This window comes from Chlorocebus sabaeus, chromosome 18 (genome assembly GCF_047675955.1).
Source record: "Chlorocebus sabaeus isolate Y175 chromosome 18, mChlSab1.0.hap1, whole genome shotgun sequence".
NCBI lineage: Eukaryota > Metazoa > Chordata > Mammalia > Primates > Cercopithecidae > Chlorocebus > Chlorocebus sabaeus.
Window position 1 is genome coordinate 15013891 of NC_132921.1, and position 24222 is coordinate 15038112.

The window sequence follows — 24222 nt, forward strand, 5'->3', positions numbered from 1 at the left end:
CGTAATTACACAGAATATCTTTGAAATCGGACTTTAAACTTTAATTATTGTAAAAATTAAAGAATATTGACATTGGCAATAAACCCATGTTTAAGTGATTATTCTACAGCTAAGGTTCAGTGAATATTAAGCCAATCCCTTTTGGAGATTCTTGAATAGAAAGTGTCCTTAAAACATTATTTTAAAGGTGACTAAAATAACCAACTTTTGAAAATCAGTTTTTAAAAATAGTTCCCCTGTTTCTGGGACCTTATAAGACAGGTTGTTGTTCTTTTTCTCCCTCAGGAAAGGACATTTTATGACTAGTCATAAACCATTACGGTATAGGATTATAATTGAAATGCTGACATAAACTTATCTATTATAGTGAAATCCTCATCACTTTAATCTCTTAGGTGGTGAAGGAAAATACAATCAAGTACTAAATAGACATTATCTGATATTTTGTCGGGTGATGGGGGCAGTAGTCTTGTTCAATCCAGTACAATTTGATGCTAAGATACCTCAGGTGATGCACAAACATTCTGTGTTTTCACATGTGCACATTCCATCCATTTAAAAGGAAATACAAACTTCCCATTCTTTCTTCAGACATCAAAATGGGTCTCTGAGAAAATTCAAATGGACCCTCCAATTCCCATCTACTCAGAGGTAAGCAACTCACTATTAAACAAAAAAACCAACAAAAAATATGAATTCTAAGATAGAAAACAAGCCACCAAACATTCAAAATAATCACATGTCAGTTTCAAACTGGTCCGATTAGTTCTGTATCCACACTATATCCTGTGAGTTTTATCTCCACCTCAGATTTTGTTTTTAATCTCTGTGGATTTAAGTTACTTCTATCTTCTCTGTGTGATCACCAGATTTTGAGCTTCTTTTTGAGGGCTGAGGCCATGAATTAATCACCTATGCATTTTCCAAAAGGGAGCTTTATAAACTTTCACAAACAATGCTCCTAAAACACGATTATTAATTAAAAAATCGATCTTGTAAAATGTTATTTTTTGAGATACTCTAGATAAATCTTATAACTCTGGAATCTATATGCTCTCCTTCTCCAGAAAGGGAAGTTTGAGTTTTCAGAGATGTTTGTGATGTTATACTGGTGTACTGGTATTTTATATCAGGTGTTGTTAGCAATCTCCTGACATGATGAGGTATAATTTTTGCCTGATACCATATGCTAAGTACATAGAACTTACTAATAATGGCCACAGACCCAGTTTTTAACCAGTTTGCAGTCTAAAATTTATAATTTCCTTCTCATATTTATGTTTCATCTTTTTAAATAGGATATTACATTTTTAGTCATGAAATATTTATGCAACAAAACTATATTACTGAAATAGTTTTTGAACATAATTTCTTCCAGACACATTTGGAGAGGCATGGATTTATTTACAGATTCATGGTTCTGGAACTTTTTTTCAGTTACTAATAGTTTGTCTAATACTGTGATAAAAGTTTTCTAACAAGTTAGGCAGAGTTGGTTTTAATAAATGACTGTTGTATTTTACTAGAACAACTGCATAAAATTTTAATGTACAGTGAGGATGAACAAGACTTTTCATTTCAGAACACGCGTGTGTGTGTGTGTATGTGTGTGTGTGTATTGTCTTCATTTATTTATTCATTGTTTGTTTTTATTTAAACACATTTTGAGGAGAAAAGTATGGAACCAGGTAGGCAACCTATGAGCATTACCATTCCTTCCTCCGAAGGGGAGATTTTGAGATTATGAAGATTTTATGTTCTAGGCATGCATCTAGGGAGATGCATCTAGGAGATCTCCCTAGATGCATGCCTACAGTATCCAGAAGCTTAGCTTAGGCATAAAGCAGAGCCTCCACTTGCTCAATGACTGCATAAGAGGAGGTTTAAAAAAACTAAGAAGATGAATCAAACACTGGCATATTATCCAAAAGACTTATCACTCAGAGAGCACTAGATGGTGAAGGAGAATGGATGTGACAAAGTGATATAGAAGCAGTTATTTCTGACAGGCTTTTTATCTATATATTTGCTAAACAAAATTGCCTTTTGGTTTTTTTTCATTTTCAAAAAAAGGAGGAGAGATAGTAGAGTAGGATGAGGATACGACTTAATAGCACTTGTTAACCCAGAGTAATAAGCATGGTTGAGTCTAGAAAAGACTGAAACTAGAAGTTTCAGGTTCGCACTAAATGAGGCCTGAATCTTCCACCTGCCTGGAAACACGATGCTTCCAGGCTACCTATGGTACAGAGGTCAGTTTAATTTTTACAGATTGTTTCCTAGGTCTTTAAATGACTCATAGAAAATTAACATTTTGTGACCTTACAAAAAATTAAATCCTACTTACTGTTCTATCCAGAAACACCTAAGAAACAGTTAGTTGCCCAGAATTTTTTGTTTGGTTGTTTTTTCACCAAATCTGTCTTGGGAGGGAACTGAGGAGGACCTGCCTAGGTGTTGCCTAACAACGGCAGCAAAGTGACTTCAGGGAGCCATCCATGCAGCCAAACTGAGGCTAACTCATAGGGGCTTTGAGTGCTCGTAGAGTGCTCCTTTAAAACAAGTTATTAGGTTCTGGGTACAAGTACAGAATACGCAGGTTTGTTGCATAGGTAAATGTGTGCGATGATGGTTTGCCACACCTATTAACGCGTCACCTAGGTATTAAGCCCTGCATGCATTAGCTATTTTTCCTAATGCTCTCCCTCCCCCAACCCCACAACTCCCACAAGCCCCAATGTGTGTTATTCCCCTCCCTGTGTCCATGGGTTCTCATTGTTCAGCTCTCAATTAAGAACCCAAACTGTTTTAAACAAATTCTGTGAAAGGGCATTCAGCTACATGATGAGATGACCATTTTATTTACAGAAAATTTTCATTGGCAAAAAAATTACTGCAAATTAAATTATTGTTTGAGTTTTTGTTATTGCCACCCACTAGACATTTGCTTGTCTCCAGGACAAGGAGACAGTGAATCTTCTTTTCAGAAGTCCTTCGGGGTAATCTGACTGACATGTCACCCCCACTGATTACTAGGCTGATTCAGCTAATCAGGTAGGCTTGATGGCACTTATTTCCTCTTTTACTCATTGGCAAATACATTTTGCTCTTCCATTTCAAACTCTGTTCAAACTTCTATTACAGAAGGGGCTTTCTTTAATCAGCAATATAGTAGCTATGTTTTATAAGTAGAATATATATGAAAATGTGGACCCTGTAATTACATGATAGCACTTGCTTCTTTAGAATTTGTTTTCTAGACTACTAAGATTATTATAGCATGTCAGAAAATTTAGATTCTTGCACAAGCATCAGTTTATTCATTTACTTAGTTATTAATCCATCTGTTTAAATGGTATGAAAGTACCAAACACCTCCATAACCCTCAAAGGTTGTTTATTTTAGTGAGAGGTAGTAACAAAAAGCTGAGATGTATCATAATATAATGTATTCCATGTTAGAGATATCTTCATAGATTCATATAAGCAGTGAATCTAATATATTTATTACTCCATTGAGTTTACAAAATATATACTTTAAAAATTTCATTTTCAAATAATTTTAGACTTAAAGAAGAATTACAAGAATAACACAGAGAATCCCTGGATTGCCTTCATCTAGGTTTTCCTAATGCTAATATTTCCATAACCTTGATACTATTGCCAAAACTTAAAAATTACAGTTGGTAGAATACCAGTAACTAATGTAGAGATTTTATTCAGAATTTATGTGATTTTAAAATGAATGTCTTTTTACTTTAATTTATCCAATCTGGAATCACACATTGTACAGTCAATGATCTATATCCATGGGTTCTTCATTCATGGATTCAATCAGCTGAAAGTCAAAAATATGTAGAAGAAAAAACAATAAAAAAGAGCAATACAATAATAAAAAATCCAAATTAAAAAAACAATACCATATAACAACTATTTACAGACCATTTACATTGTGTTATTTATTACAAATAATTTAGAGCTGATTTAAAATATGTGGGAGAGTGTGCATTGGTTTTATGCAAATATTACACTACTTTATATTAGGGACTTGAACATTTGCAATTTTGGTATCTTTGGGGTTCCTGGAGCCAATCCCCCATTTATGCCAAAGGAAGACTGCATTTAGTTTTCATATCTTCTTAGTCTCCTTCAATTTGTGGCAGTTCCTTGGTCTTTCTTCTTTTATGATCTTGAGACTTTCCCAGATAAGTGGTTAATTATTTTATTTTTTATTTTTATTTTTTTGAGACAGAGTCTCACTCTGTCACCAAGGCTGGAGTGCTCACTGCAACCTCCGCCTCCTGGGTTCAAGCGACTCTCCTGCATCAGCCTCCCAAGTAGCTAGGATGAGAAGCGTGTGCCACCACAGTTGGCTCATTTTTGTATTTTTAGTAGAGACAAGGTTTCACTATGTTGGCCAGGCTGGCCTCAAGTTCCTGACCACAGGCGATCCACCCACCTCGGCCTCCCAAAGTGCTGCGATTATAGAACTGAGCCACTGGGCCCAGTTAATTATTTTATAGAACATTTTTCAATTTTGGTTTGTCAGATTTGTTCTCATTATTAGATTAAAGCTTTGTCTTCTTTTCCCCCTCTCATGTCAGGAGAACATGATGTTGCTATATCTTATTATTGTTAACCTTCATTATTTGTGTAAGTATCGTGTCTGCTGGGTTTTGCCCCTGTAGAATTACAATATATACCTTTGAAATCAATAAATAAATAACCTGAGGAAGATACTTTCAGAATATGTAAAAGTATATCTCTGTTCAAACTCTCACTTACCAATTTTGGAATCCATTAGTAAATTTTATCTGCAAAAACTAAAATTGTAATATTTCTTTCTTTCTGTTTTTTTTTTTTTTTTTTTTTTTTTTTTTTTTTTTTTTTTTTTGAGACTGAGTCTCGCTCTGTTGCTCAGGCTGGAGTGCAGTGGTGCAATCTCAGCTCACTGCAAGCTCCACCTCCCAGGTTCAAGCAATTCTCCTGCCTCTGCCTCCCCAATAGCTGGGACTACAGGCACCCACCACCATGCCAAGCTAACTTCTTTGTATTTTTAGTAGAGTTGAGGTTTCACTACGTTAGCCAGGATGGTCTTGATCTCCTGACCTCGTGATCCGCCCACCTGGGCCTCCCAAAGTGCTGGGATTACAGGCGTGAGCCATCACATCTGGCCAAAATATAAATATTTCAATGGTACTTTTGAAATGTCCTCAGTTTAAAATTATAATATATTTATACATTTATTAATTGAAATGCTTCTATGGAGGAAAGGTGTATTTTATTCCTCTATTTACTTATTCAAATGTATGTATATATGTGTATATATACACACACAAAAACATATACATTGTATTAGTCCATTTTCACGCTGCTGATAAAGACATACCCGAGACTGGGAAATTTCTAAAGAAAAAGAGGTTTAATGGACTCACAGTTCCATGTGGCTGGGAAGGCCTCACAATCATGGTGGAAGGTGAAAGGCACACCTTACATGGCATGAGGAAAGACAGAATGAGAACCAAGTGAAAGGGGAAGCCCTTTGTAAAACCATCAGACCGCATGAGACTTATTCAATATCACAAAAACAGTATTTGGGAAACTGCCCCCATAATTCAATTGTCTCCACAACACATGGGAATTTTAGGAGCTACAGTTCAAGATGAGATTTGGGTGGGGACACAGCCAAACTGTATTTTCCACCCCTGGCCCCTCCCCAATCTCATGTCTTCACATTTCAAAACCAATCATGCTTTCCCCAAAGTCCCCTAAAGTCTTAACTCATTTCAGCATTAACTCAAAAGTTCACAGTTCAAAGTCTCATCTGAGACAAGGTAGGTCCCTTCCTCTATGAGCCTGAAAAATCAAAATGTGTTAGTTACTTCACAGATACAATGGGGGTACAGGTATTGGGTAAATACACCCATTCTAAGTGAGAGAAACTGGCCCAAATGAAGGGGCTAAGGGTCCCAATCAAGTCCAAAATCTAGCAGAGCAGTCAATTCTTAAAGCTCCAAAATGATATACTTTGACTCCATGTCTCACATCTGAGTCACACTGATGCAAGACGTGGGTAGCCATGTTGTTGGGCAGCTCCACCCCTTTGGCTTTGAGGGGTACAGCCTCCCTCCTGGCTGCTTTCATGAGCTGGCATTGAATGTCTGTGGCTTTTCTTGGTGCATGGTGCAAACTATTGGTGGATCTGCCATCTGAGGTCTGGAGGAAAGTGGACCTCTTCTCACAGCTCCACTTGGCAGTGCCCCAGTGGGGATTCTGGGTAGGGGTTTCAAACCCACATTTCTCTTCTGCATTGCCCTAGCAGAGGTTCTCCATGAGGGCCCCATCCCTGCAGCAAACTTCTGCCTGGACATCCTGGGGTTTCCATACATCCTCTGAAATATAGGCAGAGGTTCCCAAACCTCAATTCTTGACTTCTGTGCACCTGCAGTCTCAACACCACATGGAAGCTGCCAAGGCTTGGGGCTTATACCCTCTGAAGCCACATCCTGAGCTGTACCTTGGACCATTTTAACCATACCTAGAGTGGCTGGAATACAGGGCACCAAACCCCTGGGCTGCATGCAGCAGGGCGGGGCCTGGGCCTGGTCCTAAAACCATTTTTCCTCCTAGGCCACTGGGCCTGCCTGTGATGGGAAGGACTGCCACAAAGGTCTCTGACATGTCCTGGAGACATTTTCCCCATTGTCTTGGTAATTACATTTGGCTCCTCATTACTTATGCAAATTTCTGCAGCTGGCTTGATTTTATGTTGAGAAAATGGATTTTTCTTTTCTATTGCATCATCAGACTGCAATTTTCTGAACATTCATGCTCTGTTTCACTTTTAAAACTGAATGCCTTTAATAGCACTAAAATCCCCTCTTGAATGCTTTGCTGCTTAGAAATTTCTTCCACCAGATACCCTAAATCATCTACCTCAAGTTTAAAGTTCCACAAATCTCTAGGGCAGGGACAAAATGCCACCAGTCTCTTTGCATAGCAAGAGTGACCTTTACCCCAGCTCACAAGTTCCTCATTTCCATTTGAGACCACTTCAGCCTGAATTCATTTTCCATATCATTATCAGAATTTTTATCAAACCATGCAATAAGTCTTTAGGAAGTCCAAACTTCGTCACATCTTCCTGTCTTCTGAGCCCTCTAATTCCCTAGGAAGTTCCAAACTTTCCCATATTTTTCTACTTTTTTCTGAGTCCTCCCAACTGTTCCATAATCTGCCTCTTACCCAGTTCCAAACTTGCTTCCACATTTTTGGATAACTTTACAGCAGTGTACCACTAACTGGTACCAGTTTACTGTATTAGTCCATTTTCACACTGCTGATAAAGACACACCTAAGACTGCATACTTTATAAAGGAAAAGAAGTTTACTGGACTCACAGTTCCACATGACTGGAGAGGCCTCACAATCGTAGTGGAAGGTGAAAGGCAAGTCTTCCATAGTGGCAGAAAAGAAAAAATGAGAGCCAAGTGAAAGGGGAAACCCTTTATAAAAACATTAGATTTTGTGAGACTTATTCACTACCACCAGAACAGTATGGGAAAAACTGCCCCGTAATTCAGTCATCTCCCATCTGGTCACTCCTACAACACATGGGAATTATGGGAGCTACAACTCGATGAGATTTAGGTAAGTACATAGCCAAATCATATCATATATATTTAATGTATACACATATATATGTATTTATTATTTGGCATTTTATTATATGGCTCGTAATACAAAACTATCCATATTTATTTAATTGCATAAATGGTTCCAAGTTTGCCCATTGTGAGCTACTTCAGGTTGGCTTCTGTTGTTTATATATATTTTTTAAAGGTTTCCATTCTTTTGTGGGACTTTGTTACCTTTGGCATCACAAAATTCATAAGGCTTTTGTATTATCCTCTGCTTCAGCCTTGGGATCAACTAATTCTCTAAGGAGCCATATTTCTTTTCTTGAAAAATGGTACTTAGAAACCAAAAACTCAACAGTTGGTGTGCATGGTGCCAATGGATGTCACTGCTTTTGTGTCTCTCAGTGTACAGTTTTAAAACTCATGTATGTATAATAACCTATGTTTATAGGTTAAACACACACACACACACACACACACACACACACACACACACACCTCTGACTCGAATTCAGCATCCCAGGCTTTATTCTTGCATTCTTCCTTTTTTAAATTTGTAACTTATTTCTCTGACAAAAGAAACCCAAGTCTCTCATCTGCAATTTATTTACATATTTCTTAAGTTCTAGTATGCATATAATCACAGAACTGTTTATGCATACCAAATTGAGAAATAAATTTTCAAACTAATGTGCAGTATTTGCTTGTGATTATTTTTCTTAAAAAGTAGCCAAATGCTACTTAAGTGAGTTCATTTTTCCCTTATCCCATTCATGTTTATGTAAATGTTGAAAAAAATATTTAATTTTTATTTAATGAGTTGTATAGGTAATGAGTTTTATAGTTTAATTTTACTGTTTACAATTTGAATTTCATTTTATCCTCCTCCTTATATTTTTCTTGCTCTTTAAGAAATTTACATATAGTTCAATTCACAGGTTGTGATGTACAAACAAATGAAAAGAATGATCTATCTACCACCATAGTTATATATACCTCTCCCTAAGTATTTTCTTTTGTGATCCCTTTTTGGTCAAAACCCTTCCCTCCACACTCTACCCCTGGCAACCACTGATTTGTTTTCTGCCCCTACAGTGTTTCCTTTCTGGACAGTCATATAGATGGAATCATGAAATATTAGTCTTTGGAGTCTGTTTGTTTGTTTTTAACCAATTAAAATGCATGTAGCATTCATTTATGTGGTTGTGTAAATCAAGAGTGTTTCTTTTTATTTTTGAGCAGGTTTGATCTTTTATCTTATGAATGCATGTTAGGTGTTTATCCATTTACCTGTTGAATGACTGCAGGATTGTTTCCAGTATCTGATGATTTTAAAGCTTCCATAAACATTAGTTTAAAGGATTTTGTATGAACATATGTTTTAAGGTACCTTGAGTGAAATTGCTGGATCATATTTTAAGCGTATGGTGATGCTTTGTGAGAAAGTATCAAACTGTCTGTTGAAGTGACTGTGGAACAGGAAAGGTTCCCTCAATCCCCTTGCAGGGAGTGTGATGGGGGTGTGGCTCGATTCTTAGGTGCCCCACTGCTGAAACCCCTGGGGGAGCATGCAGTCGGGTAGGTTGTGGGACTCTGACTCCCTGTGTTCTTGCAGGACAGAAAGTTTTCTGTATCTTGGGATTCTTGCCTTGGTGTACCAGGCACAAGAACTAGATCACATGGGTGCTTGGAGAATAAGTGCAAGGTTTTGTTGATTGGAAGCAGCTCTCAGCAGATGGGGGAAGCTAGAAGGGGATGGAGTGGGAAAGTGGTTTTCCCCTGGAGCCCAGCGCTCAGTGACCCAGGGTCTGCTCCGACTGTCCCAGTCAAACTCCACATCATTCCGCATGTTGATGGCCTGCCAGCCTCCCAGCCTCTGTCGGTGTGCTCTTCCATCCTTGTCCTCTCGACATCCAGCTGCTTGTGTGTTCTTCTGCTGATGTGTTCCTCTAAACCTCCAATTGCTTGTGTGTCTCCCTACTAAGGTCTCAGGGTTTTTATAGGCACAGGATGGGGGTGTGGCAGGCCAGGGTGGTCTTGAGAAAGGCAACACTTAGACAGAAAAACAGAAATGCCTGTCCTCACCTAATCCGTGGACACAGGCCCAAGGGTGGAGCCCTCGCCAGGGACCATGCCCTCCTCTACCCAGCACTTCCCTGTCCCCCTTTTGTATCAACTCTTAACATTTGAAATGTACACCAGAAATCTATGAGAGTTCTAGTTGCACAGCATCCTAGCCAGCACTCCATACTATGAGGTCTGCATTCTTGTGATACTCCCCACTGGATTGTAATGTAGTCGATGCATGATGCTTTCAAAATTTTACTAGATTCAACATCACATCTCTGTTCATGAGAGTATTGGTTTGTAGGCTATCATGTCAGAACAATGTTGATCTAATAGGATTAGTAAGGAAGTGTTTGCTTTTATAAGTAAATGTGCTCACCTATATTATAGACAAAAGCATTGGCAAAACTAAATCTTGTGGTATATCAAAGGTCATTTCCTCCCATGTGACCTCTTTGAATGAACGCCTAAACAGTGTCTTTCAAATAGGCAAAAAGTCACAAAACTAAATTTAATTACTAAATTATAATGTGCAAGCTTATTATCTTCTAGAATCCCTGAAGCAGTATTGTTATGAAGATAATTTTTTCATTGTTTATTTCATAAAAGCTTATGAATGATTTGCCCAAGTTTCCCTATGGCTTTTACTTTTCTGAAATTATTTGTTGTAACTCCATATTAATATCTTCCTTCATCTTTTGTTCAAATCTTGTTCACATTTGAGACCAACTAAATGTCACCCCAAAGAACAATTTTGCCACATTCCTTTATATTTTTAGTCTTTCATAAAATTTTCACTTTTATAGGAGAAACAGTATTATCATGAATTCCTTAACTAAACCTCTTAAATCATCTTAGATTTAGAATCCCAGGACATGAGAAGAAATCATCTTCTCGGTACTATATTGAATCTTCTTTCTATAATGTAGACAGTATATCTGTCTAGAGTGTTTTCAGTGACAAAGGTGCTGCAGTGTTCTCACTACACAGGTGTGTGGTGTGCTGATAGAGGTAAGAGAGCAGAAGTTACAATGAACAATGAAAGGAGAATGACAAGAAAATACATTAATAAATGTCGCTGAAGATACAGGACAGAGACAGCTTAGATCTTTTCAGAAGTAAACTCATTATCTAAATTGCAGCATTGCCTTGAAATAGCTCAATTATTTTTATAAACTACAAAATACAGCTCAATCATGATGACAGCTTCTTATATAATAGTTTAATATTACATTACAGGAGACCAAACATAAGTGATGTTTTATGTCTTCTGTTGACATTTCTTTTTGGACACATCCCATTTATTTTTACAATAATAAAAATATGCTTTAAGGGGGCAGGGCACAGTAGCTCATGTTTGTAATCCCGGGACTTTGGGAGGCCAAGGTAGGCAGATCACGAGGTCAGGAGATAGAGACTATCCTGGCTAACATGGTGAAACCCCGTCTCTACTAAAAATACAAAAAGTTAGCTGGGCATGGTGGTGAGTGCCTGTAGTCCTGGCTACTTGGGAGGCTGAGGCAGGAGAATCGCTTGAACCAGGGAGGCGGAGGTTGCAGTGAGCTGAGATCATGCCACTGCATTCCAGCCTGGGTGACACAGTGAGATTCCTTCTCAATAAAAATAAAAATAAAAATAATAAAAATAATTAAAAATACATGCTTTAAGGGCTAAAATTATTTCTACTTTTTTGACAACATGGAATACTTAAGAAAATATACTTGTTGCTGTTGTTGTTTTGTTAGGAAAGCTGGAGATTACAGGTATATTGACAAAACAAATTCCTCAAACATAATTACCCTCATCATATAAAAATATATATTTATATACAACCAAAAGTAATAATATTTTGTTTCTTTAATAACACTGAAGCCTATTTGATTAATTTGATTTATCTTATAGAGCTATATATTGCCACTTTTGCTTCATATATGGTATAACCAGATTCATATAAAGAAACTCTTTAATATATTGACCTAAAAGACCAAAATGCCCACATCCTAATTAAAGCAATATTTTCTAATATGTGAATAGGGATCTCACAATGTGACAGTTTAATTGTATTTCCTTTCAATTTCCTACTCAATCCAACTTATGTTGTAGCCAAACATCTTGTTCTGTTTGTATAAAAGGAGGTACCATTTCCTGTTAAACTTTAATACCTTTTTTGATCATCAAATAGATGCCTAATGATAGCAGCAGAAGATGTTCAGACGTTATGCTTCTTCTCCAAGAATTGCCTTTCAAATGTCTAAGCATCAAAAAAGAAGAAAGCATAATGTGGACAAAATTATTTTTAAAACCCTGCCCTCTATCCTACAGAGAGTATAAATTTCAAAAATATGACTTCCCAAACATCTGCTGTATAACCAGCCAAGGCTGGCCAGCATTCTTATGAGTCCTCTAGCTGCCAAAAGTGCCCTATGTGTGGGAGTAACGGCTGGCTCCTGAACTGGAATGGATCAAAAAGGAGGGCAGAATGCAGTAGGTTCAGGAAAGACAGCAATGTGGGAGAGGAAAAGGTGCCAAGTTCTTTCAGAATCACCTACATATGTCCATTAGCTTTGTAACTGCAGTATAGTTTATTTCATTCCAGAGTGGGAATTACAAGAGATGGTTAGAAATGACACTTCATCTCAATGGAAAATAAAATTAGCTACAGATGGTGAAGATCTGCTCATCTTCTATTACCTGGAGTTATAAAGGTGGTACTTTATTACTGAATCACTTAACTTGGGTGAAGTCATACAAATCACAGTGGGGAATGTTAACATTTTAGGCAATTACTTCTCTTATTCCCTAATCCTTCAAATGGTTTTAAGAGTAAAAATTCCACGATTATAACTAGAAAATGTAATTGTGCTGACTCAGGGTTGAGAGATTAATAACAAAACAGAAACTATTCATTCAACAAACCATCTAAATTTTTGTATAGATCTGCAGAATGAGAAAAGGCAACACTCTCACTGAACCTGCAGAAGTTTAGTAAATATTTCCAGTGCACAAATTAATGATTGGTAGTGCACTGTATGCTGAAGAGTCGAGAAAATATATTATATCTAATCTTGGCACTTTCATACAGAATAATAATGATGGAAGGCTAGGCTATTTTATTTCCTGTAATTTTTTTCTCATTTGATTTTTTTAAATAAAATATGTAGTTATTAAATAATCCAAACATACAAAAATGAACAATATCAGGATGCTGATATTATTGATGAGGACTCTACTTTCTTGACCTAATTTTTTCACAAAAGCCCTACCTCACAAATCATCACATTGGGGATTAGAGTTTCAATGTATAAACTTTGGGGAAACACAGCTATTCAGTCCACTGCAGAGTAACCAAGATATCAAGCACTTCAGGTGCCAAAACCATAAAAAGAAGCAAAATTGATTGAGGTGAGATTTACAGTCACTATAGCGTTTTACTTTTGAGTCACTTTCAACTTGAGTTGCACAGCAGAAAAGTTAAATGATAGCGGCCATCTAGAATTTATAGTAAAAAGAGAAGTTTTCATTGATGCAGAAATATAAAAGATATAGACATAAAAACAGAAAAGATTGTAAAAATCTCATGAGAAATAAGAAAACTGTTAATACATTCCATTGGAGTCTCTCAAAGAGTGGAGAGAGAGAGAATAAAGAAAAAATCATATTTGCCCTAATACTAGTCAAATTTTTCAAAGCAGGCAAAATCAAATATGTGCAAATTGAAGAATCTCTGTGGCTCCAAATGTAAGAAATATTTCATTGAATCAATGCTAAAAATAATTTTTAAAAATCTTTTACTAGTGAGTAAAAAGGGATGCATTGTATTTTAACTACATGAATTAGACTAATAGGCAACTTTTCAAAAATTAGTGAAGAAAGACAAAAAGACCTTAATAAGACAGGTTTAAAATATTGATAACAAAATAACTAGAAATATCTAGAACCTGTACCAAACCTTCAAGAATAAAACATTTCTGCAACAAATGAAAATTGAAACACCATGTACCAAAACCCATGAGCTGTGGCAATACCACTTCTAAGGAGGAATTTTATAGCAATAAAAGCCAACATAAAAAAGTCAAAAGATTTAAAATAAACTAACAATACACCTCAAGTACCTAGTAAAGCATGAACAAACCAAACCCCAGATTAGTAGAAGGAATAAATAATAAACATCAAAATAGAAATATACAAAATACAGACTTAAAAACAATGCAAAGTATCTATAAAACAAAATGATGGCCTTTTGAAAGAGTAAACTAAATTGATAAACCACTAGCTAATAAAGAATGAAAAGGAGAAAAACCCTCAAAAATAAAATTAGAAGCAAAAAGGAGGCGTTACAACTGATACTACAAAACTTCAAAGAATCATTAGAGACTACTATGAACTACAGTCAGCACACTGGAAAACATAGAGGAAATGGATAATTTCTGGATATATATAATGTACCAAGTCTGAACTAGGAAGAAATATAAAACCTGAACAGACCAATAATGAGCAATGAGATTAAAACAGTAATAAAAAGTCTTCAAGGAAATAAAACTCAAGACCAGATGGATTTAATGCTGAATTCTAGAAAATTTATGAAGAAGAACTAATACCAAGTCTTCTTAAACTATTCCAAAATATCGAAGAGAAAATAATTATTTTTAATTCATTATATGAGGCTGCCATTATTCTGAGACCAAACCCAGGCAAGGATACAACAAAAAAAGAAAACTATACGCCAATATCCTTTACTAACACAGATGCAAAAATCCTCAACATAATTATAGTAAATTAAATTCAATAACACATCAAAATGATTATACAACATGATCAAGTAGAATTTGTACAGGAATGCAAAGTTGCTTCAACATATGCAAAACAATACCTATAATACATCATATCATTTTAATGAACAGAAACCATATGAGATGCAAAAACAACCATTTTTCTCTGCAAGAACAATGATTCAGAAAAAGCATCTGATATACTTTAATGTCCCTTTTTAATAAAAATTCTCAACAAATTAGGTATAGAAGGAACATATCTCAATGTAATAAAGCCCACATATGACACACCCACAGCTAACATACTGAATAGGAAAGAACCGAAGGTCTTTCCTCTACCAAATGAAATAAGACAATGATGTCCACTTTTACCACACTTTTAAAACATAGTACTGCAAATCTTAGCCAGAGAAATAACGCAAGAGAAAGAAGTAAAGTGAACCCATAATGGAAAAAAGAATATCAAACTGTCCCTCTTTGCACATGACATGGTCTTGAATATAGTAAAACCTAAAGACACTAGGAAAAAAGAAAAAAACTCCTAGAACTTATAAATAGATTCAATAAAGTTACAAGATAAAAAACTGACTTACAAAAATCAGTGCCAATTCTATACCCCAATAAAAGTAGTCAAAAAAGAGATAAAAATAGTAATCCAATGTACAGTAGCTATTAAAAAATACCTAGGAATAGGTTTAACCAAGTAGGTAAAAAGCCTTTGCAATGAAAACGATGAAATAATGATGAAAGAACTTGAAGAGGACACAAACAAATGAAAAGACATCACATGCTCGTGGATTAGAAGAATTAATATTTTGAAAGTGAATATACAACCCATAGAAACTTACAGATTAAATTCAAGGCCTATAATATAGCGATGATATTTTTCACAGAAATAGAAAAAACAATCTTAATCTTAAAATTCATATAGAATCCAAATAGCCAAAGCAATATTGAACTAAAAAGAACAAAGTTGGTGGCATCACACTACCTCACTTTAAAATATAGTACAAAACTATTGTAACAAAATTAGCATAGTCTTGGTATAAAAAATAGACACATAAACCAATGGAAAAGAATAGAGAACTAAGAAATAAATCAATGTATTTATAGCCAACTGGCTTTCAACAAAGATACCAAGAACATACATTAGGGAAAGGCCACCTCCTTCAATAAATGATGTTGGTAAAACTAAATATTCATATGGAGATAAATGAAACTAGACCCTACCTGTCATCATATACAATAATCAACTCCAAATAGATTAAAGACTTAACCATAAGACCTGAAACTATAAATCTACTAGAGGAAAGCTTAAAGACGATGAATGCTTCAGGACATCACTCTAGGCAAAGATTCTGTGAATTCAAAAGCAGAGCCAACAATAACAAAATAGACAAATGGGTCTTAATTAAAGTAAAAAGCTTATGAACACCAAAATAAACAATCAAGAAAGTGAAGGGACAACCTGTAGGAGGGGAGAAAATATTTGCAAACTGAACATGCCAAAGACAATCTCATTAAAAAAGAGGCAAAGGATTGGAATAGATACTTTTCAAAAGAAGACATACAAATGGCTAACAGGTATATGAAACATGCTCAACATCACTAAGGATAAAGAAAATGCAAATCAAAACCTCAATGAGATATCATCTCACTTCAGTTAGACTGGCTATTATCAAAAAACCAACGTATTACAAATGATGTTTTAGGGACTGAGGGAAAACTCCGCCTTCACTCTCAGAAGTTTCACTTAATAATCAACTCACTAAAGGGAGATTAATAGGATAAATAACCCACACATTTATTAGCTTGCATGGAGGAAAACCAAAAAGTGATTACCACAAATCCTAATGGATTAAAGATGTTTATCTACCTTAATTCTCAGGAGGAGGGGAGATAGGAAAATGTGGATGATTTTAGGGCGGTAGTAAATGATTCCTAGGGAAGTTCAATGAACTTGAAGAGCGTACAATGGCTTCAGACAAAGTCCGTTGGACCCTCAGTGCAGACAACACTTTGTGAAAAAATCTGTTGATGTGCCTTGACAGACTTCAGTCTTTTTCCTGTAATATGAGTTCAGTTAATGAAAACTCAGGGAAGAGATTAGAGATAGTTGTTTTCTTCTTTGCGTGGTACAGACTTAAGACAGATAAGGGAATTTCAAATATTAACATCTTATTTTGGGAGAGAGAGGACTGAAACGTGCATTGGGGGAGAAGGTCAGAGAGACTTTGTGGCTTCTTCAGTTCAAGATAGCAAAGTACTATATTTTGGGGTATCAGTTTCTGAGCCCCAATGTTGGCAAGTATTCAAACCAAAGGGAACTCTTATGCTGTTGGTCAGAAAGTAAATTAGTATGGCCATTATGAAAAATAGCATGGATGTTTCTCAAAAAACTAAAAATACAACTACTGTAAAACACCCACTACTGAGTATTTATCCAAAGGAAAGGAAATAAGTATACCAAAGGGATCCTTCTACCCGCGTTTAATGCAGCACTAGTCACAATAACTAAAAAGAGGAATCAACCTAAACTTCCATCAACAAAGGAGATTTTATATATATATACTTCTTGTATATATACATACATTCATAGTATCCTAATGTATATATCATATATATACACATTATACAAATATACCATACACACACACACATATATACACATACACACACACAATACACGCGCGTGCGTGCGCGCGCACACACACTGGAATACTATTCAACCTAAGAAAGAATGAAATCTTGCTATTCATGGCAACATGGATGAGCCTGGAGGACATTATGTTAAACAAACTAAGTCTGACCCAGAAATACAAACTTTACACATTCTCACTCATATGTCAAAGCCAACAATTCGAGTGCATGGAAAGTAGATAGCGTTTTTAGAGCCTGGGAAGGGTAGAGGAGAGGGGAGGATGGGGAAGAGTTTTGTTCATGTACACAACATTATAGACAGAGAGGGGCAATGAGTTCTGGTGTTCTGTAGCACTGCAGAGTGAATATGGTTAGCTATAATTTATTGTATAGTTTCAAAAAACTGGAAGAGAAGATTTCAAATGTTGGCAATACAAAGAATGATAAATGTCTGAGGTTACACATATGCTAATTACCCTTATTTGATCGTTACACATTGTATACACATATCAAAATATCATTCTGTATTCCACAAACATGTACAATTATTATGAGTATCTAAATTGAAAGGCAAAAAGTACTAAGGCAATAGTCAAATCCAAAAATCATAGTGGAGCTTTTAACACATCTCTCAGGATTTGATGGATAAAGAGGAAACAATCAGTAAGAGTATAAAGATTTAAACACCATAGTTCATGTAGTTGTCATATTACATAAAATGTTTTTATGACATTTTATTATTTTGTAACTAATAAATAACTGTACACCCCCAAATGTTTACAAATTAAACTATAATTTAATTTTAAAAAGAATGGCTAATATGAACAAATCTTTGTAAATCTCAATATGTTTCCAAATGACTCATGGGCGGAGGTAAAAGTTACAAATAAAATTAGAAAAAAAATAAATGAATTATAATAAAAATACAACATAATATTTCTGTGATTAAACTAAAGCAGTTTTATGGTATAAAATGTACATAAATAACAGAAGAAATGCTAAAGAGTAAATAATCTAATTATCAATTTAAAGATGCTGGAAAAAACCTGCAAAGAAAAAGAAAACATATTAAATAGTAGAAATTCTTAAATAGGAATGCACCTGGAGAAATTTTGATTAAATAAAATGTTCAGTCTTGAAAAAGATGAAGAAAGCAGATATATCTCTCATCTAAGCAAATGTATCACTTATGAAAGCAAATTAGAAGTTAAAATTTGCCAATATTAGGAATTAAATAAATGTGTCAATATACATCTTAAAGAAATTTAGAAATAAAAAAAGATGCTACAAAGTATTTTTGCTAATGCAATATACCTCATGATTTCTTTGTGAAAGAGAGAGGAAGAAAGCATGAATGAACACACAGGAAAGCTTAACCACAACGCGATTACAATGAAGGACTCACCCATCCCCACAGAACGGCTTTACAGAATCACCCAGAATTCTGGATAAGGAATCATACTTTTAAATCTCAGTGTTAATAGGTTATTGGAAGGAAGGGAGGAAGGGAGGGAGGGAGGAAATCAAAGGGAAAGAGGGAGGGGAGGGAGACAGAAAAGCACCACATTGGACAAAGCCATTTTCTACAGCTGACAGGATCTGCTAAGTGACTGGCAACAAATGTCATCTTTAGGCAACACTTTTAGTAGCTGATAAACTAAATGTATCACTGTCTTAAGGAGACTCTAGTAGTGCATCACAGGGTCCACCACAATATCCAAACAGAAAATAATACAATGTGAAACCTATCTCACACCATAGACAAAAGTAAATCCAAGAATATGTTCTAGACACAAATATGTGCTCTCATCATAAAAATGAACAATCTTAGAGGGCAGTTTGCAATGCAGGATATACAAGTGGCTGATAAGCATATGTAAACATCCTTAACTCATTGAATCATCAGGGAAATGCAAATTTAAATTTAAATTATTATTCAACACCAAAATAAATTTGAATACCAAAGGTTGATGGTAACTGTGAAGACATTTCAAATCACATCCTGTTGCAGGATTACAATTTTATATAATCACTTTAGAAATTGTTTATTGTATAAACTTTATAGTAGGGACTAAGTTGAAGACAAGTGTAGACTCTGACTCTGTAATTTCACACCTATGTGTATCCTCAGTATGAATATGTCTCTACAGCACGGCACCGAAAGGAATAAATAAGAATGTTCATAGCGGAATTGTTTCAGAATAACTAAAACAGGAAACCCACCAAATATTAATCCCAGTAGAATGTATACATACGTTGGGTATTCAGCAATAGAATACTAAAAAGCAATGAAAACAATTGCACTCCAGGTACACACAACAGCATAGATAAATATCATAGACATCATGTGGAACGAAATAAGGCAGACACATAAAAGTATATACTTTGGCCCTGTTTATCTAAATTTCAAAAACTAGCAAAATCAATCAACACTGATAAAAGTAAAAATGCTGAGTAACTTAGTAGGCATGTTTTATTTTAACTAGGAGATGTCAGAGCGGGAGGTATCTGGAAGATTTTGGTGCTCTGTATCTTGATCTGGGTGTAGTTACATGGATGTGTTCCTCTTGTCAATTAATCTGCACTTGAGATCTCTGTACATGATGAATGTTATATTTAAATCTATGCCATTCCTCTCAATGCTCCATCTCATCTAAAAGAGAAAAATTAGTTGTCATTTTTTTATTGAATAAAAGTTAAATTAACTCATCAATGTTAGACTGTATTGTTTTTGAAATGGGTCATGAGAGTGAATAATATTTACTGTGCATGTGTGTTTCTGGTTTCCCAGATGACTGAATGAGAGAACTTGGGAGCTTTATGAGAAAAGGTAATTTAAAAGAATATGACAATAGTTGTCTAAATTAGTAAAGCAAAATAAGAATAGTAAATACAAACAATAAATAAGAAATTGTAAAACTGAAATCTAGAGAAGACAGTGGAAAGTTTTTTCTGAAGGTTAAGATATTATGACTGTTCTGCTATAAAAACATCTTGAAGAGAGTTGTGTATTAGGAATATTATTAAGAAACTAGTATTTGCAGAAGATAGCATTATATATATACGTGTACATACACACACACACATTTGGATGTTCCTTGGGTATTATTCAAAATTACTGAAAATAACATTACATCATTAGTTTGATGGAAGAAATTTTAAAAATATGTCTTCAAATCTGGATTATTCAAGTAAAGTCACCATAATCACATCTGTTATACTTTTACCACAGTCGAATTTTGTTTCTCAGAGTTCTTGTGACTACAGATATGTGCTATAAATCTATGAATAATGTTTTTCTCATATCAGCCTACTAAAATTGGGTGTATTGTTGCTGAAGCTGACAAAATGCATTCGTTGTAGGGTAAAATGTGAATACATATTAAGAAGTGAGAGATTGGATAGTGTTCTTCCAGGAGACTTCATGTAATTTAGGCCAGAAATAGAAAGCGAGACGCACATACTTGGTTCCCTCGCCTTGTGACTCCATACAAGGCTGGTGACAAAGACCTCAACATCTGTGACTGAACACCATTGTGCAAGGGGTAGCAGTTTTCCCTTTCAGCATTTCTTTGAGCTGGACGTGGATACAAGCAGTCACTGATATTGCCAAGTATCTTTAGAAATATTCTGGAATAAACCAGGTTCCTGTTAAGAGGACCAGTTACCTCACAGCTCTCAGCATAAAACAGAAAATGCTCTTTTAATTTAAAATAGACAGATCCTGAACACAGCAGCAAAAAAAAATTCTAAAGAATCATAGGAAGGACTGTCAGGTTTGGACAGTCAGGTCATTTTCACAGCATTCTGGAGTTCAGAATGTGCCAGAGGAGTGTGATTATAGAAGAAGAAATTACTCATGAGAGGTATTGCGATGGCAGATGCTGGAATATCTCATAAGAATATATTTTTTTCCTACTAAGAAAATATTTAATTGACTAATTGTGGATGCCAGGCTTGAGAGAGAGTGCACACACATAGAAGCATATTAACTTGAAAACAGAAAAAAAATGAATAGCTTCTCATTGTTAGGATACTGACTACTCACTTGTGATTTACTGACAAGTGTATACTTAAAGAATCTGCAATAGTGGTACGGTTTGGACATCTGTCCCTACAATCTCATGTTGAAATGTGATCTTCATTGTTGGATGTGGGGCCTACTGGGAGGTGTTGTGGTCATGAAGGTGGATCCTTCATGAGTGGCTTGGTGCCATCCTCCTGGTGATGAGTGACTTCTCAGTCTATTAGTTCACTCAAGAGCTGGCTGTTAAAAGGAGCCTGGCACCCTCTTCTCTCTCTCTTCTTCTCTCTCACCATGTGACACGTCTGCTCCCCCTTAACCTCCCGCCATGAGTAAAAGCTTCCTAAGGCCTCACCAGAAACCAACCAGATGTTGGAGGCACATTTGCACAGCCTACAGAACCATCAACCAAATAAATCTGTTTTCTTTATAAATTACCCAGTCTCAGGTATTCCTTTATAGCAATGCAAACTGGACTAACACGAATAGGTATTAAGAAGTTCATCAGGCTGGGCGCGGTGGCTCACGTCTGTGATCCCAGCACTTTGGGAGGCCAAGGCGGGCGGATCACCTGAGGTCGGGAGTTTGAGACCAGCCTGACCAACATGGAGAGAACCTGTCTTTACTAAAAATACAAAATTATCCGGGTGTGGTGGCACATGCCTGTAATCCCAGCTACCTGGGAGGCCGAGACAGGAGAATCGCTTGAACAAGGGAGGCGGGGTTGCCGTGAGCCGAGATGGCACCATTGCACCAGCCTGGACAATAAGAGTGAAGCTCTGTCTCAAAAAAAAACAAAAAACAAACAAACAAACAAAATAATGTTCATCAGAGGTAAATAAATGTATTTGGAAGGCAGAAAAAAAAATCCAAATTCTCAAATGATAAATAGCTTAGGTAACAAAAACTTTTTCTAAAGTTCAGCATAGAATGCTTAAGATGTGATTTTGTAAAGGAAAAAACATGGTAGTTTCCTATTACAGTGACTTATATGACATTGTGAAATGTAATCCATTTCTAACATACCCTGGATTTGCATATGTAGTGGTTCTACTCTACCGCCATGGCCCATTTTATTGAGCTTTTGCTTTCAGAGCTAAAATTCTGAATTCTCATTTACTTGAGGCTAAAACTTAATGACTTCGGTTCAATTGCAGACTAGGCTAGTGAGGTCAGGAATTGAAATCTTTATTTAAGGTACTGATTTTTTTTTTTTCCTTTCCAAGTTTCAAAAAGCAATAAAGTGCCTTTATCTATTTTCTCTCTGCAGGTTAGCAGCGACAATTCAGTAGCAACAGAAATACTACAGAGCTACATTGTGAAGTTGAGGCCCCCTTTTCTAAAATTCTTCTCCCCTTTTGCTCCCTTTCCTGTTGTTTGCTAACATAATAGTTAGGTACTCAAAGTGCCTTACTTCTTCCTAGAATTGTGATATATTCAGCAGTCTCTGAGGCAGTTGTAAGTAATGAAGAAAAAACATTGATTGGATATTTGAAATGTAAATTATAAATATATAGTTCTTTCAGAAACACAATGCCAAATATATGCATGAATAACAAAAGCAAACTCTACACAGGAAATTTTATAATATATATTTTGCAACATTATAAACTGAAAAAAACCCTATATTCTCCATAAATTTATTTCTCAATTCACTTTTATATATCCACTAAGAATCCTGTTAGGAATGTGCTTGTTGCCTTGAAGGTCATGAAGGTCATTGTGTGAAATCTGTCAAGATAACAGTATCTAATTCTGCACTCTGAATAGAGTAGGCGCTAAATGAGCCAGTTCTCTGCAGAATAATGACCTCCAAATCCTTAAATCTTATCCTGCTACTTATTGAGGCTTCTCCTACCTCAGATAGTGTCCTGAAGGAAATATAAATAGAGGACACACTGTTTTTAAATTCTCCTCCCCCCCCCCCCACCCCGCCCACTATTTGGGCTTTCACTCTAGTCCTTATGGAGTCCACTAGTGTGGTCATGGATGGGTTATTCTTGGCTTTCCTGAACCGTTTTTGTTTAGACTTGAAGAAGACCTCTGATGTCCATCTGAAGCTTGTTCTCATGTCTCAGTTCACTCTTGTTTCAACTTTTGACTTTCAAACAGAAAATCTCCTAAATGAGAAGTCTAAATAGGAGAAGATACAAAATAATTACTTGAATTATAAAAGCTTTTAATGTCTGTTCCTTCTACCAGAACTTAAGAATGCACAAGCATCTTGGCAAAAATGTTCCTTGCTGTAACTTTGTCAGAGCCCCTTGTTGTAAGTGGAGAAAATGGTTGGGCGGGGACAGGAACACTGAGAGCCCAGGGTCAAGCATTAGCAAAGCACGGATGTGTTATTGATGGTGAACACAGCCTTATAAGATAACTGGCCGCATGCAGCATATCAAAATTCACGTGCTGAAAATAGTCGGAAATAGTTGCTAATACAACATTAACATTTTAATTTATTTTATACTATTTACCTTTAATTCAAAGATTATAGAATTCAACAATCAAATTTTGGAGAGAACTAAATTTTTCTTGACTGAAATTACGTGTTTTAGAATTTAAAAGCAGATTCTGTCACATATATAATAAATTATCTACTTTTGAATATAAGCTTCATATAAAATGATTGCATATCCACCAGGTTATCCCCAATTTTTGCTAGGAATATTTGCCAATGTAATACTGCATGTAGATGTCCTAAATCAGTGTATTATATTTCAGACAGCCTGAAGTAGTGTTAGGTTTCTTAACATCAAGAGTGAAGAAAAACAAAGTATAGAATCTAGATTTATTATAATACTCAAAGTTGTTAAACTAGTTTTTTTTTTCTTTTTTTTTTGCTTATTTTATTATCTTTTTGCACATGGCTTGCAGTATATTGATTAATCTGTATCTTTGGCCCTATAATGTTTTGCTTTTTCCTTCATTTTCAATAGTATTTATTTTCTGCGTTTTTATTCCATTCTTATAACTTCCATTTTATTTAAGTGTAATAGTTGATTTAATCTATACTTTAATATTTCATTAGCATTTTTTGAGTACTTTACTTTTTGCTTATGAGACAGCTCAAAGTTTGAATTTTT

At 35.6% G+C, this 24222-nt stretch overlaps 1 pseudogene; it reads right to left on the bottom strand.

Annotated features, from left to right (window-relative positions):
* Positions 1-482: 482 nt before the first annotated feature.
* On the bottom strand, positions 483-595 carry LOC119620546 (U6atac minor spliceosomal RNA; annotated as a pseudogene).
* Positions 596-24222: the final 23627 nt, after the last annotated feature.